The sequence below is a fragment of the Hyperoodon ampullatus genome (assembly GCF_949752795.1).
Source record: "Hyperoodon ampullatus genome assembly, chromosome: 15".
In the NCBI taxonomy this organism is placed as follows: Eukaryota; Metazoa; Chordata; class Mammalia; order Artiodactyla; family Ziphiidae; genus Hyperoodon; species Hyperoodon ampullatus.
This window is the reverse complement of record NC_136928.1, coordinates 17,063,625-17,083,390: the sequence shown is the minus strand read 5'-3', so window position 1 is coordinate 17,083,390 and position 19,766 is coordinate 17,063,625. Positions and strand designations below refer to the sequence as shown.

The following is a 19,766-nucleotide window of genomic DNA, read 5'->3' as shown; positions in this document are numbered from 1 at the left end:
AAGAGAAGCACTGATAAGAAATTCTACTTTTGGTATTATCTTTTGATAATGAAGAGGCTATTGGGATAAGGTACATGCATCAGAAATTGGCTTTTCAAGATCTGCAGTCAGATCACCATATTTCTCAGTGTTGAGAATCAAAGTATCTTGGTTTCCTAAAAGAACCTGTATTTGGTAACTCGACAGTATGTTGAGTCCCTGTGGGCTGAGCAGGAGTCTCATCATTTTTAAGCTAATTAAAAGGATGGATGGAGTACATGTCCCACTCTGGCTTATTTCATTAGGATTCAAATAATTAATTTTCTTAGTTCAGACAGGGGGACACACATTCATTCTTTTCACATCTTTCCATAGAAACACTACATAATGTTATGACAACAATTGATATCTTCATATCTTTGAGCTAATTTCTATTTTAAAATCATTTTAGGATCCATAGTGCCAAGTCCTCAATATGTCTGTGCTGTGGCTACTTCTGGGCCTTCTTGCCTTTACTGGTGAGTGTGTTGTATTTTTCCCAAATGACCTTGGAGATGGGAAAGATAAGCATGGGAACATAGTGGTACTTCTGATACTTAAAACTGCAGTGGAAAATGTTCTTTTTCCCACCAAGCTGTTCAACAAATCCTGGAGTTGCTAACAGCCACTGACAAGCAGCCTCTTGCCAGGTGCCTCACAAAAGGAGGGGGTTCTCCAGAATGTGGGGTGGACTTACAGCAGCATTGCTTGGGCCAGACTTTAAATCCATATCATTGAAAAATGCTCACTGTTTCTCTATAAAAATTCTTTCACCAGAAGTATTTATTGAATTTATTAACAGACCATATAATTCTACAGAAGCATTGACGTGATTTACCATTGTAAAACTAATGTAATTCAATAAAAAACTAACAACACTGGGATCAAGGAGATGGGACTCAGCTAACCACTGAGGCTGACATCGTTGCCATGCTTGAATTTCAGATTTGGTCCTAAGGTTCGTTGCAACTGGGGCAAAGAGGAAAAGGTAATTTTTTTTTTTTTTTGGACAAAGAAAAGTAGGAAGCATAGTTCCTCAAGAGAAGCAAATTTTTTCCTGGCTCTGAATTTTAAAAACTTCTCAGATAGGGCCAGCCTTGCATTCATTCCTTTCTTTCTTGAACCATCCATTCAACAAATATTTTTTAAAATTTTACAAGGAATTTTGGGACTATAAAGAACTTTGGGTGAAGGAGACAAGATGGCAGAGTAGAAAGACATGAGCTCACCTCGCCTTATGGAAACACCAAAATCACAACTAACTGCTGAACAACCATCAACAAAAAAGTGCTAAAGATACCCTACATCCAAAGACAAAGAAGAAGCCACAATGAGACAGTAGGAGGGGTGCAATCATGATAAAATCAAGTCCCATACACTCCAGGTGGGCGACCCACAAACTGGAAAATAATTATACCATAGAAGTTCTCCCACAGGAGTGAAAGTTCTGAGCCCCACATGAGGCTCTCCAGCTTGGGGTCTGGTAATGGGAGGAGGAGCCCCCAGTGAATCTGGCTTTGAAGGCCAACAGGGTTTGATCACAGGAATTCCACAAGACTGGGGGAAACAGAAACTCCACTCTTGGAGGGTGCACACATGGTCTTGTGCACACCAGGACCCAGAAGAAAAAGCAGTGACCTCATAAGAGACTGGACCAGACTTACTTACTAGTATTGGAGGGTGTCCTGTGGAGGTGTGGGGGGCAGCTCTGGCTCACTGCAGGGACAAGGACACTGGCAGTAGCAGTTCTGGGGAGTACTCATTGGTGTGAGCCCTCTGGGAGGCCACCATTTTCTCACCAACACCTGGCTCCACTCTACAGCCTGTAGGCTCCAGTGCTGGGATGCTTCAGGCCAAACAACCAACAGGGTGGGAACACAGGCCCACCCAACAGCAGACAGGCTGCTCAAAGTCTTCCTGAACACACAGCTGTCCAATAAACCACACCCCCTGACACATCCCTGCCCGCCAGAGGGACAAGACCAAGCTCCACCCACCAGTGGGCAAGCACCAGTCTCTCCCACCAGGAAGCCTGCACAAGCCTCTCAGACAGCCTCATCCACCAGGGGGCAGACCACAGAAGCAAGAAACGCTGCAGCCCTGCAGCCTGTGGAGGAAACTGCAATCACAGACAGGTAGACAAAATGAGATGGTAGAGGAATATGTTCCAGATGAAGGAACAAGATAAAACTCCAGAAGAACGACTAAGGGAAGTGGAGATAGCCAATCTACCTGAAAAAGAATTCACAGTAGTGGTAATAAAGATGATCCACAATCTTGGAAAAAGAATGGAGGCACAGATCAAGAAGATACAAGAAATGTTTATCAAAGACCTAGAAGAACTAAAGAACAAGCAACAGATGAACAATACAATAACTGAAATGAAAAATACACTAGAAGGAATCAGTAGCAGAATAACTGAGGCAGAAGAACAGATAAGTGAGCTGGAAGACAGAATGGTGGAAATCACTGTGGTGGAATAGAATAAAGAAAAAAGAATGAAAGTAAATGAGGACAGTCTGAGAGATCTCTGGGACAACATCTAGTGCACCAACATTCACATTATAGGGGTCCCAGAAGGAGGAGAGAGAAAGGACCTGAGAAAATATTCGAAGAGATAATAGCTGAAAACTTCCCTAACATGGAAAAGGAAATAGTCACCCAAGTCCAGGAAGCGCAGAGAGTCCCAGGCAAGATAAGCCCAAGGAGGAACATGCCAAGACACACAGTAATCAAACTGACAAAAATTAAAGACAAAGAAAGAATATTAAAAGCAACAAAGGAAAAGCAACAAATAATGTACAAGGGAACTCCCATAAGGTTTTCAGCTGATTTCTCAGCAGAACCTCTGCAGGCCAGAAGGGAGTGACACGATATATTTCAAGTGATCAAAGGGAAGAACCTACAACCAAGAATACTCTACCCAGCAAGGCTCTCATTTAGATTCAACAGAGAAACCAAAAGCTTTACAGACAAGCAAAAGCTAACAGAATTCAGCACCACCAGACCAGCTTTGCAACAAAGGCTGAAGGAACTTCTCTAGGTGGAAAATAAAAGGCCACAACTAGAAACCAAAAATTACAAATGGAAAAGCTCACCGGTAAAGGTAAACATACAGTAAAGGTAGGAAATCATCTGCACACAAATTTGATATCAGAATCAGCAATTGTTGGGCTTCCCTGGTGGCGCAGTGGTTGAGAGTCCGCCTGCCGATGCAGGGGACATGGGTTCATGCCCTGGTCCAGGAAGAGCCCACATGCCGCAGAGCGGCTAGGCCCGTGAGCCATGGCCGCTGATCCTGCGCGTCCGGAGCCTGTGCTCCGCAACAGGAGAGGCCGCAACAGTGAGAGGCCTGCGTACCAAAAAAAAAAAAAAAAAAAAAAAAAAAAAAATCAGCAATTGTGAAGACAGCACAAATGCAGGATATTGGAAATGCATCTGAAATTAAAAGACCAGCAACTTAACACAATCTTGCTTATATACAGACTGCTATATCAAATCCTCATGGTAACTGCAAACCGAAAATCTATAATAGATACACACAAAAAAAGAAAAAGGAATCCAAACACAACACTGAAGTTAGTCAACAATCACAAGAGAACAAAAGAGGAAGGGAAGAAAAAGGACTTACAAAAACAAATCCAAACAATTAACAAAATGGCAATAAGAACATACATTATCAATAATTACCTTAAACATAAATGGATTAAATGCTCCAACCAAAAGACATAGATTGGGTGAATGGATACAAAAACAAGACCCATAATATTTGCTATCTACAAGAGACCCACTTCAGATCTAGGGACACATACAGACTGAAAGTGAGGGGATGGAAAAAGGTATTCCATGCAAATAGAAATCAAAAGAAATCTGGAGTAGCAATACTCATATCAGACAAAATGGACTTTAAAATAAAGACTGTTACAAGAGAAAAGAAAAAGAAACTTTGGGGAGCCTATAATGTGATTAGGGAGAGACTACAGGGCAAGGAGTAATGAGTGACACAACCAACTACTATTAAGGGTATTTGTCACCAATTATAAAGATAAAAAGTGCACTGATTAAAAAATAAACAAGGAACTGTTGGCTCATTTAATTTTTAGTACACTCATAAAAGACCAAGTCATTTCATTTCCTCATTTCTCTTAGATTACTCATCACAAGATTTTAAAATAGAAGTATTTACTCCAAAATACCAGTATTTTCAGATGTCAATCCCATGAAGCTCTTAGTAAGAAAACAGAACTTTAGAATGCATTTACATAAACCTACAGTACACAGATGATGATGTGCAACAGGTATATTTCCAAAGATCTGCATATCATTAAGATTTGAGGATATAATCTAATTTAGTCAAAGATTAAATTAATCTAAAAGAGTAATCTAATGAGAAGTCATTACAGGCTGATTATAGTGAGATGATTCTGTCAAGGGGCAGCTTCCTGCCCCCTGTAGGTAACTTGTTGCTGGCTCATGTGCCCTCCTTGTGGTGTGAATTATAAATTCTAGACAATGCCCTCCCCTTCAGTGACTAGAATGACAGTGAAAGTTAGGGAGAGAGATGGAAGGGCAAAGAGAGAAAGGGAAGAAGGGGAAAGAGGGAGCCCCGGCATAGAGACCTGGTCCTGGACCTCACAACGTATCCTCCCCCCTTTGTCGTCTTAGGCTCCCACCTAGAAGTGCACACAAGAGCAGGGGAAGCCAACTCCAAGTCCCAGTTTACCAGCTGTGCCTTTACTTTGGGTCTGGGTTGAGGTCCCAGGGAGGACCAGGTTTCATACTACATGTCTCTCCAGAGCAAACACAAGTATCTCACCAGACCAATGAGTTAGGAGTATTTGAGGGAGAAGTGCCGAGCTCACCTAAGACACAAGATGAGGACTAGTTTACAGGGAACACAGAATCTCTGCTTTGATTCTAAGACACCCACCCAACAGCACTGTTCAGCCCCAGAGCTTTGCAAGTAGTATAACTGCTCCAACTGTTCTCGAGTCCATGGAAGAGGAGGTAAGAAGTTAGTATCTGTGATCACTTAGTTGCCATACTGTAAATTTCAAAAGTGTTTCCATGGCAAATTGAGTTCTTGTTGTCATTGATTTTAGTACAGTTATTATTATTATTATTATTATTATTATATATTTTTTGCGGTACGTGGGCCTCTCACTGTTGCGGCCTTTCCCGTTGCGGAGCACAGGCTCTGGATGCGCAGGCTCTGGACGTGCAGCCTCCGGACGCGCAGGCTCAGCGGCCATGGCTCACGGGCCCAGCCACTCCGCAGCATGTGGGATCTTCCTGGACTGGGGCACGAACCCGTATCACCTGCATTGGCAGGCGGACTCTCAACCACTGCGCCACCAGGGAAGCCCCAGTTATTTTTATTAACATCACTTCATGATGGATAGAAGCAGGATCAGAACTACTAGTTCAATGTCTTAGGCTGACATTTTCTCCATTTGTAGGCTCATCTGAAAGCAGCAGTTGGGGACGCTATGGAGACCTCCAGACCCTCTACACCTCTGGGGCTTCTTGCGGGATTGGAAGATGTCGAGGCCTGAAATTCTGTGGTATTGATCATCTCACTGTCCACCTTGCCCTCCTCCTCTTCTTCCTCTTTCTCTCAGAAGGTGACTCCTTTTGGCAAGCGTGGCTTCCACAGGATTTTGTCCCTTCCCTTGAGATGCCACCCCAAGCCTTCCTGTCCTTCCCCACAGTTTTGATCCTCTCAGCATATCCTTTAGGTTCCCACTACTTCCCACAGCCCCACGCAGCGGAGTGATGGCGAGAGCACTGGACGTGGGGTCCACAGAGCTTGTCTGAGTGTTAGCTCTGGGGCTTCAACAAGTCACTCAGGTCTCCTGAGCATCCACTGGAAGGGTGAGAATAGCACTTACTTTACAGTGTTGACAGCTTGGTTTGATGTAAGGTGGATGAGAGTGCTTGTGAAACCAGGAAAGTGGGCTAGCCAGGTAAATTAGTACTGGTCTTCATTTTGCCATTTCTCGTTATTTCATAAAGGTTTAAGCTCACATGATTCTGGGTGTCACTTTAGGGCAGAAAGGTGGGCAGGCATGAGGAAACCTGCCAGGGAAACTCTCCAAGGACTCCTTGAAGAGTTGGGAGAACTTTTCTCTCCTATTCTGTCACATGGTAGCTGATGGACAGGTACATTTTATTGGGTCACTCTGGGATGCTTATGATGGGGCTGATGGTGTCTGTGCCCATGGAATTTTCCAGGGTGGGCCAGAGCAGCCCCTGAGAGCCCAGCTGAGGAGCACAAAGGACACTCCTCAGGGGATGTGGACGCAAGCTCAAAGGAGGAGACTCATAATCTCAGGTCTAGGGATGGCCACAAGGGATTTCAGACCAAAACTTGGGCTTCTCAGTCCTAGACCACTGACCAGGTCCCTGGAGTGTATTTTCTCTCTCTTCTTGAACTCCTGTCTCAGCATGAGTCACACCAAGCTGCCTCCTTCCTTCTGTGTTTGCTTTAAGAGTTCGTGCTTCTGGGGCTTCCCTGGTGGCGCAGTGGTTGAGAGTCCGCCTGCCGATGCAGGGGACACGGGTTCATGCCCCGGTCCAGGAGGAACCCACATGCTGTGGAGCGGCTGGGCCCGTGAGCCATGGCCACTGGGCCTGCACATCCAGAGCCTGTGCTCCGCAACGGGAGAGGCCACAACAGTGAGAGGCCCGCGTACCGCAAAAAACAAACAAACAAACAAAAAGAAACAGACAACAAAAAAGAGTTCATGCTTCTGAAAGGCTGGATGAAATAGACATGCCATACCTCCTGTGATATCAACCCACCATGTGTACAGTTGGCCTAAAGTACTGCATGGACCCTGCCGTGATCGCTGGTGTCTTGTCCAGGAGTCTCATGGTGGTAACGTCCTGGTCAATGCGGACAGTATGGGCGATGGAGCCAGGGTGGTGCAGGTAACCTGCCACCAATCATGACGTGTGGCTTGTCACAACCCCAAGGGACTCCTTCACATTCGTTATTGCTGATGGCATCGCTGGAGCACCGCTCCACAGAATACGGAGTAAAAGATGCTCCCTGGAGTTGTGAGAACCACAGCTCCACCTGGGAGATGTGAACAGCAACATTCCTGCTTCGTTTAGAGCCACAATTTCTTTTCAAAGTAAATTATGCTGTGTTTCCAGGCTGTCAGCAACCAAACCCTATTCTGGATTTCCAGTAAGGTGATTGTGCAGGAGAGAGATCACAGATTGAATCCTTGCTCTGTTACTTTGTAACCATGTGACCTTGGATAAATCATTCACTCTCCCTAGGTCTCAGTTTCCTCATCTGAAAAATGCCATCTCAGAGAATTGTTATGAAGATTCAATGAAATAACGTGAAGAAGCACTTGGTATCTGGTAGATTCTCAACAAATACTGAATTCCCTTTCCCTTGTCTTATTTCTACACAATTCTTAGTTATGAGGATTTGCACTAATTCTGCCTGGTATCACTTGCTGCCTGATAGAAACTTCCAGGGAACGGGTTGTTCATTAACCCCACTGCCGAATAAACTCTGTGCTGGCTGAATTGGTGATGCAAGGGACGTAACGAGGACATGGTTTTTTTTTTTTTTTTTTTTTTTTTTTTGCGGCACGCGGGCCTCTTACTGTTGTGGCCTCTCCCGTTGCAGAGCACAGGCTCCGCACGCGCAGGCTCAGCAGCCATGGCTCACGGGCCCAGCCGCTCCGCGGCATGTGGGATCTTCCCGGACCGGGGCACGAACCCACATCCCCTGCATCGACAGGCAGACTCTCAACCACTGCGCCACCAGGGAAGCCCGAGGACATGTTTTTCCTATGCATTTCACATTGTTGTCGCCGTTGAGAAACTTATAAGTATTGCACTCATACTTTAAGCTTTTAGGAAAATGTACTCCTCAATGATCTTTAAATTGGCTTCCCAAAGTACATGACGCTTGACAATTTAAAAGTACTTTCAAATACTTTACCTTATTTTGATGTGGGGACCCATCCAATAAACTGATGAGATGAAGTCGGTGGGGGAGGCAAGTCATCTGCCCTTTACAAGTGAGGAAGTGGATTTGCGAGGACAAAGTCATTGCCACAAAGTCACCCAGCAGCTGGAAAATGCAGTACTGGGACCGAGGACATCATTGGTGATGTCAGGGCAGGCATCATTTCTCCTGCCCTGTTCTGCTTCCTTTGTAAAGGATGAGTCCATCTCCTTTGATGATGAAGAAAGAACTCCCCAGAGTCAGACATTTCTCCTACATATGGTGAAACCCACATGGTGTACAAGAAAGTGTAGAAAAGTTACCTTTAGACATTCAGATTATCTGAAAGGAGAGTTACAAGTCCAGATAGAAAATCCCCTTTCTGATCTGTTTAGAAGGTTTATGCTTACAGCACTGAAAGAGGGCATCAGACTGGTCCCTACGCTACATCTGTCACCTCTGGTTTCCAACTCTGTCTCTCACCATTACCCTGAAAACAGCTGTGAAATGTCTGCTCGTCCCGTCCTTTGCCTAAACTTGTAGCTTTACTATTTATCCTCAGGGAGATTGAAGGTGGCAATGGTTCTGCCAAAGGGGAGGAGAGAAAAAGGGAAATGAAAAAGTAGCCCTGATCCCAGGAAGCTGCATTACCCTCTGCCTCTCTCCTCACAGGACCCTGGCCTTCATGCCCCACCTCCTGGATCAGCAAGGCCCAGGTTTCCCAGATGACTGAGGTCTTGACTGTTAGAATCAAAGAAATCCAGAGAAGGTTTCCAACCTGGACCCCTGACCAGCACCTGAGAGCTTTGTGTAACCCATGGGTTGGTTTCCCAGCATGGAGTTAATAGGTACAAACATAATTCATTGCACCAGATTCTCCCAAACCTCAGTTGCCTCCTAGAAAGCAACTAGGAAAGAGAATCTGAGTTAACTGCTGAGCACCCTGCCACAGCGAGGGGCTGTGGGCTTGGCATTAACCCATCTCACAAATTCCAGGTGGACTCTGTGACTACACCTGAAGCAGCCAGGACCTGAGCTGTGGCTTCTGCAATGATGTCCTTGCACGAGCCAAATACTTCAAAAGACAGGGCTTCCAGCGCTTCAGCTCAGACCCAAGATCATTATCATGCAGGCAGCTTCAGCTGTTACACAGATAAAATTAGCCAATGAGGCCAGTAATTCTGAATCTGAGTTTGACCCAAATGTCATCAAAATATCATGAATCACATTAAAGAATTATTATCTGCATTTTGCGGTCTGGTGTGTGCAAATAAAAGGCTGTGTCTCTTTAAAGGTATTTCCACGGATGTGAGCTGTAATGTGGACTTCTGTGAAATGAATCCTGTGTCTCACTGGCTTGCATTGTCAGACTTAGCAAATAAAAATATCGGAATCCCAGTTAAATTTGAATTCCAGATAAAAAATGATTTTTTTTAGTGTAAGTCCCATGCAATATTTAGAAGACATTTATAGTAAAATATTATGCATTGTCTATTTGAAATTCAGATATAACTGGGCATGTGGTTATTTTATGTGGCAACTCTATCACTGATTTCTTTGATAAAAATCATAGTTTCAAATTTTAATTGAAAACTTTTGATGAGAAAAAGGGTAAGAGGGTAGCCAGTCCCACCTGCTGGGGGGAATAGTTTTGCAAAAAGAGGGAAGGGCACAACCTTTATAAAAATGACATAGCCACTGAGGACACGACAAAAACTGGTTAGAACCAACGAGGTCCAAGATGGCAGAAGGTTCGACTTTCAGCAGACTTTGAGCCTCATTATATGTTCATTGTAATACATTAGCTAAATGACATACCCAGGGGTGCCATGACTGTTCTGAGGCCAACCATAAAAGGTCAAAAAGTGGACAGTGGCCCAATTCCTGGAAATCTCTGCCTTTTCTCCAAAATAATTGGAATAATCTTCTCACTCATTAGCCTATGAAATTACCCAGCCCGTAAAAACTAACCACCCCATATTTTGGGGCCTCTCATCTTCTAAGATGGCCCACACTCTGTGGAGTGTGTTTCTCCCAGGGCTGCTCTCACTTACTGAGATGACCCCATGCCCTGTGGCCATTCTCACCTTTTGAGATGGACCACATTCTGTCTATGGAATGTGTACCTCTCTAAATAAATCTAATTATAACCTATCACTTTGCCTCTCACTGAATTCTTTCTGCAATGAGACATAAAGAACCTGAGCTTCATTAAGTCCTGAGACCAGGTGTGTGATCTCTAAAAGTCAGTGGGATGGTGAAAAACTGAAAGCATTTCCACTAAGATCAGGAACAAGACAAGGATGTCCACTCTCACCACTCTTATTCAACATAGTTTTGGAAGTCCTAGACAGCAATCAGAGAAGAAAAAGAAATAAAAGGAATACAAATTGGAAAAGAAGAAATAAAAGTGTCACTGTTTGCAGATGACATGATACTATACACAGAAAATCCTAAAGATGCCACCAGAAAACTACTAGAACTAATCAATGAATCTGATAAGGTTGCAGGATACAAAATTAATGCACAGAAATCTCTGGCATTCCTATACATTAATGATGAAAAATCTGAAAGTGAAATCAAGAAAACACTCCCATTTACCACTGCAACAAAAAGAATAAAATATCTAGGAATAAACCTACGTAAGGAGACAAAAGACCTGTATGCAGAAAATTATAAGACACTGATGAAAGAAATTAAAGATGATACAAATAGATGGAGAGATATACCATGTTCTTGGATTGGAAGAATCAACATTGTGAAAATGACTCTACTACCCAAAGCAATCTACAGATTCAATGCAATCCATGGCATTTTTCACAGAACTAGAACAAAAAATTTCACAATTTGTATGGAAACACAAAAGACCCCAAATAGCAAAAGCAATCTTGAGAACGAAAAACGGATCTGGAGGAATCAGGCTCCTTGACTTCAGACTATACTACAAAGCTACAGTAATCAAGACAGTATGGTACTGGCACAAAAACAGAAAGATAGATCAATGGAACAGGATAGAAAGCCCAGAGATAAACCCACGCATACATGGTCACCTTATCTTTGATAAAGGAGGCAGGAATGTACAGTGGAGAAAAGACATCCTCTTCAATAAGTGGTGCTGGGAAAACTGGACAGGTACATGTAAAAGTATGAGATTAGATCACTCCCTAACACCATACACAAAAATAAACTCAAAATGGATTAAAAACCTAAATGTAAGGCCGGAAACTATCAAACTCTTAGAGGAAAACATAGGCAGAACACTCTATGACATAAATCACAGCAAGATCCTTTTGGACCCACCTCCTAGAGAAATGGAAATAAAAACAAAAATAAACAAATGGGACCTAATGAAACTTCAAAGCTTTTGCACAGCAAAGGAAACCATAAACAAGACCAAAAGACAACCCTCAGAACGGGAGAAGATATTTGCAAATGAAGCAACTGACAAAGGATTAATCTCCAAAATTTATAAGCAGCTCATGCAGCTCAATAACAAAAAAACAAACAACCCAATCCAAAAATGGGCAGAAGACTTAAATAGGCATTCCTCCAAAGAAGATATACAGACTGCCAACAAACACATGAAAGAATGCTCAACATCATTAATCATTAGAGAAATGCAAATCAAAACTACAATGAGATATCATCTCACATCGGTCAGAATGGCCATCAACAAAAAATCTAGAAACAATAAATGCTGGAGAGCGTGTGGAGAAAAGGGAACACTCTTGCACTGCTGGTGGGAATGTGAATTGGTACAGCCACTATGGAGAACAGTATGGAGGTTCCTTAAAAAACTACAAATAGAAATACCATATGACCCAGCAATCCCACTACTGGGCATATACCCTGAGAAAACCATAATTCAAAAAGAGTCATGTACCAAAATATTCATTGCAGCTCTATTTACAATAGCCCGGAGATGGAAACAACCTAAGTGTCCGTCATTGGATGAATGGATAAAGAAGATGTGGCATATATATACAATGGAATATTACTCAGCCATAAAAAGAAATGAAATTGAGCTATTTGTAATGAGGTGGATAGACCTAGAGTCTGTCATACAGAGTGAAGTAAGTCAGAAAGAGAAAGACAAATACCGTATGCTAACACATATATATGGAATTTAAGAAAAAAGATGCCATGACGAACCTAGGGGTAAGACAGGAATAAAAACACAGACCTACTAGAGAATGGACTTGAGGATATGGGGAGGGGGAAGGGTAAGCTGTGACAAAGCGAGAGAGAGGCATGGACATATATACACTACCAAACGTAAGGTAGATAGCTAGTGGGAAGCAGCTGCATAGCACAGGGAGATCAGCTCGGTGCTTTGTGTCCACCTAGAGGGGTGGGATAGGGAGAGTGGGAGGGAGGGAGATGCAAGAGGGAAGAGATATGGGAACATATGTGTATGTATAACTGATTCACTTTGTTATAAAGCAGAAACTAACACACCATTGTAAAGCAATTATACTCCAATAAAGATGTAAAAAAAAAAAAACTACAATGAGGTATCACCTCACACCAGTTAGAATGGGCATCATCAGAAAATCTACAAACAACAAATGCTGGAGAGGGTGTGGAGAAAAGGGAACCCTCTTGCACTGTTGGTGGGATGTAAATTGATACAACCACTATGGAGAACAGTATGGAGGTTCCTTAAAAAACTACAAATAGAATTATCATATGACCCAGCAATCCCACTACTGGGCATATACCCAGAGGAAACCATAATTCAAAAAGACACATGCACCCGAATGTTCATTGCTGCACTATTTACAAGAGCCAGGTCATGGAAGCAACCTAAATGCCCATTGACAGATGAATGGATAAAGAAGATGTGGTACATATATACATTGGAATATTACTCAGCCATAAAAAGGAATGAAATTGGGTCATTTGTAGAGATGTGGATGAATCTAGAGACTGTCATACAGAGTGAAGTAAGTCAGAAAGAGAAAAACAAATATTGTATATTAATGCATATATGTGAACCTAGAAAAATGGTACTGATGAACCGGCTTGCAGGGCAGAAATTGAGACACAGATGTAGGGAACAAACGTATGGACACAAAGGCAGGAAAGCAGCGGGGTGTGGGGGTGGGGGTGGGATGAACTGGGCGATTGGGATTGACATGTATACACTGATGTGTATAAAATGGATGACTAATAAGAACTTGCTGTATAAAAAAATAAATAAAATAAAATTCAAAAAAAAAGAAAAGTGTGAATAATATGACCCTGTTTTTGTAAAGCTAACAACAATAAAATATTTCATGTATATGTATGTATGTGTGTGTATACAATTATAAAAAAACCCAAAAAACAAGAAACAAAAGCTCTACTGGCAATTTTCACCCTGATCAAGATTGCAGCAAATGTTTTTGAGACCTATAAGAACTGACTGTCATAATACTTTACACAACATTTAGAATTAAGTGCTGTATTAAACTTTTTAAGGTTGGAGTGGGAAGGGGGAATCTTCTGTTTTGTCTGGTGAGCCATTCTGGGGGTCTTGGGGGAGGGGCTTGGCGAGGGGCTTGGGGAGGATTAAGCCTATGGCTTTGCTGTTGGTTGAGTGATGTTCATGAGAGCAACTCCGAGCAGTATTTTCTCGCAGGCTTCATGTGAATGATCATTGTGCCCCGCAGGCACTTCCAGGGGCTCACGCTCCTTCACCCATTCAATGAACCCTCGCCTGCATTCCCGCCTGTACCATGGTTGCTACAGTGACATCATGACCATGGAGACCTCTGGTGCTACCTGTGATATCACCAGGTTGATTGCCTGCAGTGAGTGTAAAGCCAGGCAAGCCTTTGGCTAGCCCCCTTTCATCATTTTCAGATTCTTTCTTAGGAAGTAGCTTAATTTTGAGAAGTTCATTATTATAGCAGTAATATCAAAATTAAAAATGAGAGAGGGCTTTCCTGGTGGCACAGTGGTTGAGAGTCCGCCTGCCGATGCAGGGGACATGGGTTCGTGCCCCGGTCCGGGAGGATCCCGCATGCTGCGGAGTGGCTGGGCCCGTGAGCCATGGCTGCTGGGCCTGCGTGTCCGGAGCCTGTGCTCCGCGGCGGGAGAGGCCACAACAGAGAGAGGCCCGCATATCGAAAAAAAAAAAAAAAAAAAAGAGAGAGAGAGAAAAACAGAACCCTGACTCCCCTATCAAGCTGCTTCTTTTCATTTTCGCTTCATCCTTTCCAAACCTGGTCGAGATGTGTTTATTTCTACATATTGAAATGATTGCTTAAATAAAGTATCAAATTCTGGCTTTGTTTTCTCATTTGTTGTTGTGTCTACTTCAGGTTACAGCATGAGCATTTTAAGCAACGCTCTCTGTATGTCCTCTCTTGTGTAATTCTGATCCGAAGTCTTCTTCATGTTGTCTCAGTATTAGCATGTCAGAGCTGGAAGCAACTACAAGGTCAATCTAATCCTACCTTCCCAGTTGACAGATCAGACAACCGAGGCTCAGCAAGGAGGAGAGACTTCCCAAGGGCCCAGGGCTAGGTAGTGTCAGAACCAAACTCAAACATAGGTTGGCTGACTTCTAGTCCAAGACTTTTCCCAATGCACCAGATGTGGCAGAAAAGAGAACAAGAAAGAAAGCAGAAGTGGTATCCATCTGGGGCTGAGGACCTTTCTGGGTTTATGCAATCAGAGATCAAAAAATGTCCTAAAATGGTTGTCCCAAGCCTGTGGGCCACAGTCAGGACCTGTGGCTAACTTATTAAACTTTGAAAAAGGGGTCTCTTCTGGAGTGGAGGAAACAGTTTATTTTCTATTGGTGTAGGCATCCGTGGTTCTGAAATGTTTGCTGAGATGGATTTGAAGGTCTTCAAGTCTTACCAAATTCTAATCAAAGAAGTTGGGCTGAGGCACTGCATGGACTCTGCTCTCATTGCAGCCATCAGTTCCAGAGAAAGCCATGGTGGAACCGTCTGGCAAGATGCCTGGGACCACAAAGGACTTAAATTTGGCTTGATGCAGGTACTCAGCTAGAAACTTTCAATCAGCCCCACTTCATGCTTCCTCACAGAAGCTAACCCAAACTGGAAATCTATCTGCATTTATCCTAGGCTTCAAAACACTGGTATTTGCATAATTGCCACTGGGATTTCTGTAACGTGTCAAGATATACCAGTTATTGGATATCTTTTTTTTAAAGTATCTTATGAGTTTTGTAATTACAATTTGTAATTAATATTATGCAATGTACTTAAATTGAGAAAATTTTATAAAGGGTACTATTACAGGTATCCCTTTGAGGTTCATGCAATAGTAAATTTCATCCATGTAGATCAAAACATTATAATGAAACCCTACTTGAACCAACTTGTCCTTTAGGCAAATTGGAGGAAGGGGACCCAAATTATCAGGATATTTGCTTCCAGGTTTTCCCCTATTCTATTCTATTCCATTCCACACGGCTTGAGGGATCTTAGTTCCCCCACTAGGGATTGAACCCAGGCCCCGGCAGTGAAAGCACTGAGTCCCAACCACTGGACCGCCAGGGAACTCCCCCAGGCTTTATTTTAAATTGTCTGAGAAACCCAGACTTCTAGCCTTCCAGTTATTTTTGACTGCAAATATCTAGACTTTGGGTGCTCATTATTTGTTTTGAAACAACTTTTTCTTTTTTTTTCTATATTTGAGTGCTTAACTAAAACTATGCCACATACACTTCTCCCAACTCTTACTGTGTTTCTCTGATTCTCTTTTCTGTGAAAGGACTTTTAGAATTGATTCTGTGGGAATAAAGAAAAGGGATAAGGCCAGTGTCTATGACCTTGAACATAAAGAGGAGAAATCAGGACAGCAGAAAAATGTGTTGCTCCATCCAGATGTTGACATTCTTATCTGAATTTTCTAGCTTGATAAAAAAACTCCATCAATCTGTTGGTACCTGGGACAGCAAAGAACACCTTTTGCAGGCTGTTGGGATTCTCACAGACAGAATTAAGGCAATCCAGAAAAAATTCCCCACGTGGAGTGTGGCTCAATACCTTAAAGGTAGACCAGTGCTTTGTTTAGAAGAACAGTGAGTGAGAGCCCAGAAGGCCGGGTGTACCTTGGGCCTCCCTGGGCCTGTGTCCATAGGGTCAGCAGTGGGCCTGGGAGGACCCCTAGTGTTCTCTGAAGCACTGAGTTCCTTAGAGTGTTCTTCATTCCCAATTTCCATTCCCCTTCTGCCAGACGTTGGGTGTTCTTATTACATCTCATTGGTTATTGAGCCATTGAGTGATACCTTGAGAGTTAGTGCGATTGTTTCAAAGAATATGTTTGCCTTCCTCTGATGGGTTATTTTCCCCCTGGTGCAAGAAGCTGTTACCCACTTTCTGAATTTTTTGAACAAGTTTTCACTCTCTGAGCATCCTCAGTGACACCAGGGCTTTAGGTACCATGATGTGTCCAGGTGGAAATCCCTGCTCGGCTGATCACAGACCCCCTCAGGTTCAGCATCTCCCAGACTGAACTAACTCAATAGCCTCCCACTATAAATCTGCTTTTTCTTCTGTATTTTCTATCTCTGTGAAAGGAAGGCACTATAATATACCCAGTCATCCCAGCCAGAAAAAACATTTTTTTCTTAGGTTCTCTGGTTCCTTCTCCCTTCACATCCAGCCATACCAATTCTTATTAAGTCTGCCTCCTATAGGCCCATGGTATGTATATGCCTCTCTCCTTTTATGGCCTTAATTTCAAATAAACAGTTTTACATTTTATGGCCTTAATTTCAAATAAACAGTTTCTATTTTCTACTTCAAAGTCCTTGAAGGCAGGGATCAGGACCAGGGGTCTTTATCTCTAGACATCCGAGCAGAGTACAATTATGGTAAACACATGAGTTACTACTGAAGATTAACCTTCTAGGGGATAATACACGTATGAACAAACATGCATATTGCACACATACACCTACAAAGGAATGAGTATGTCTTGAGCATCATTGTGCACCATGCACTCAGTGTGGCACACATCCTGGTCCATAGTAGGTGCTTAAAAAATTTTATTGAATGAATGAATGAATGAATAAATGAGTGAGTTCTTGAATGACTGAGAGAATGTTACAAGCAGTTTTAGACTGAAGGTTTACTGGGGATCTAGTTTTGCCAGGCCTGCACTAAATAAGAAACAAATCTGACTTTTGCAGCAAGAAAAACAAAAGTCTTCAGAAAAAGAGAAAGAGAAGGAAACCAATCTGGAATGTTTTCAGTGATTCTTGAGGAAATGGATCCTTTCAGGAGGAGAGGAAAGGGGGAAAGAGGAGCTGGGACTGTCTGCTTTGGAAGATTTCCCTGGAGGGCTGACATCCCGGGAATGCTCATAGCTTATTTCTGCTGAAAGTTAATCTTTTAATCTGAACCTCTGGTTTCATTTCAGGTGGTCTCTCAGCCTTCAAGTCAGGAACTGAAGCCATTGGCACCCCCGTGGACATAGACAGTGACTTCATCGGTGATATTATAACTCGAGCTAAATTCTATAAGAGACACGGCTTCTAGGCAAAGCTCTGTGGGTGGGCCAGGTTGGCAGGTGCTCAGATGGCCCTTCTTTGAGGGTTTGATATGGTTGTGTTGTACCCAACACTGGCAAAGGAATGGTTGCACTTATGACAGAAAATTCATTTCTCACTTTTCTTCATGCAAATAAGCATAAAAAAGGAAAATCCACCCAGTTCACATTATGGTTCCCATGAAATATGCATAAACATATGCATAATTATTGTGCAGTAAATATCATAGTAAGTGACATATTCTTAGCATATTCTTAAGAGTAAGTCTACATATTGCAGCAAGGCCTCATTTTAGTCCATGATTTCTTTTCTTTACTTTTTTTTTTTTCTTGGTTATACCACACGGCATGTGGGATCTTAGTTCCCCAACCAGGGATCAAACCCATACCCCCCTGCAGTGGAAGCGTGGAGCCTTAACCATTGGACTTCCAGGGAACTCCTAGCCCATGATTTCAATGCCCACCTACTCCCTGTCTTACCAGAATTGCTAACAAGAAGAGAGCCTGATCTGAGCCTTTGTCCTTTTCCTAGTATCTGCTCAAGCTACTAGGGCTTTGCTTGTGAGGAATGCCTGACTCCCAAGCCAGTCAACCTGGGAGGCCATGGAGAACCCAGGGTGGAATTCTAGCTCCCTGAGTACCTGAGAGCCAACTGTGGTGAAACCGATCTTCCTCAAGGGACATACACTGTGTCCCTCAGGCCCACACCTACCTCTTGTGTCTTCTTCCTCTTGTTTGCTGAAGATCCAGGGACTGGCTTCTTTTCTTCCCTTTTCAGTAGTTGCTGCCACACAATCTTTCAAGAGGTCCATTCTCCACCAAACATGGCTGAAGATAAGCATATAGGAGCCAATTTTGTTATGGTTCTTTAGGTGTAAGTAAAATTAACCAGCTCTGGAAATTTTAAGCAGTAAAAGGAAATTACCGAAAGGCTATTGAAAGGCTATCAAAAGGCTCACAGAGCCAATGAGAGGGTCAAGGACAAGAAGAGTAACCAGGCAACTCTGGGGTCTGGGTAGCAGGAAGCAGTTGACCATACTTTATAGCATCCCTACTGCATGAATGAATGAGCACTCGCACTGCGTAAATGAAAACCAACGACGTTTTCTCCCATCCTTTCATCATTCTGCTTCACTTTTATAGTTCCAGGAGAGACTGATGGACTTACCTTGGATCATATACACACCTACAGGCTGGCTGCTTTGCTTTTTAGTCTTGCCCAGACCACCACAATGGAGAAGAGACATTCTTCCAGAAGGAAACCTGATGCAGTTTGTGGCTTTACTTCCATACTCAGAAGAAAACACAAATAATATGTTGGAATGTAAAACTCTCAAAGTCCCTGCCGATGTGGCCCCTGCTGGGCCTTTAGCTCCCTTCAGAGATGTTCAATAAATGTTTCTACACATCACTTCTTTTTCTGAGGAGGAATCAAAATCATACCCACCTACTTCTGAGCCCCCTTGGAGAAAGCCAAGTAAACCCTTCTCTGTTCAGTGACCTCTCAACTCTACCTGCAGATTTGACCCAGGCAGAACTGGGACCCCTGTGTTTCACTGGGCAGAGCCTATGGTCAGCTGGTGAGGCAGCCCTGCAGCATGTAGACCAGCATCTTTTATGAATGGTTGAGGACCATGCTGAACCGGTTAAATATTTTGATTATTATCTCTGCATGTGGGCAATCCAGGACATTCTTTAGATGTTCACTTTGCTCAAGAATGATTTCTTCTGTGGGAGAAACCACAGCATGTACTCCATCTAATTGCCAACTCCTTCAATGTCACTACTAAAGCAAAAAAGTACACCCAGGTGAGATAATTTCCAAATAATTTGAAAAAGAAGAAATAGTATGATGACTCATACTCTGAATCTATTCCCCCAGTATTCTTTTTATGACTGAGATACCAGATGTTCTAGAGGAGAGTCAATATTTAAGGTGTCTTAGTTTGGTTCCCATAGAAGCAGACCCTGAAACAAGTTCAGGTGCAGGTGGTTTAGTTTGGTTCCCGTAGAAGCAGACCCTGAAACAAGTTCAGGTGCAGGTGGTTCATTTGAGAGGTTCACGGAATGCTGATATGAAGTGGCTGGGGGATACAGGGAAGGGAAGAAAGCCAATAAAATGTGTGTCATCAAGCCGGCTACCACAGTGGGCACTGGAGCTCAATCCTCCAAGCAAACGTTGAGGGATTGTGCAAAACACACTGCAGAATTATTATACACAAGGGCCAAGAAGCTGGGGTATTTATACATCAACTTC

The 19,766-nt window shown here is 43.0% G+C and overlaps 2 pseudogenes across 2 annotated transcripts; both read left to right on the top strand.

The window, feature by feature from the left end:
- Positions 1–454: 454 nt before the first annotated feature.
- On the top strand, positions 455–9,028 carry LOC307064141 (lysozyme g-like protein 1; annotated as a pseudogene). Its single transcript has 6 exons — positions 455–497; positions 5,478–5,642; positions 6,253–6,352; positions 6,760–6,951; positions 8,666–8,814; positions 8,990–9,028. The product of its transcript is annotated as a lysozyme g-like protein 1 (transcript).
- Positions 9,029–9,119: 91 nt separating this feature from the next.
- LOC307064140 (lysozyme g-like protein 2) lies at positions 9,120–17,499 on the top strand (annotated as a pseudogene). The gene is made up of 5 exons: positions 9,120–9,168; positions 13,648–13,788; positions 14,790–14,986; positions 15,870–16,009; positions 17,381–17,499. The product of its transcript is annotated as a lysozyme g-like protein 2 (transcript).
- The last annotated feature ends 2,267 nt before the right edge of the window (positions 17,500–19,766 follow it).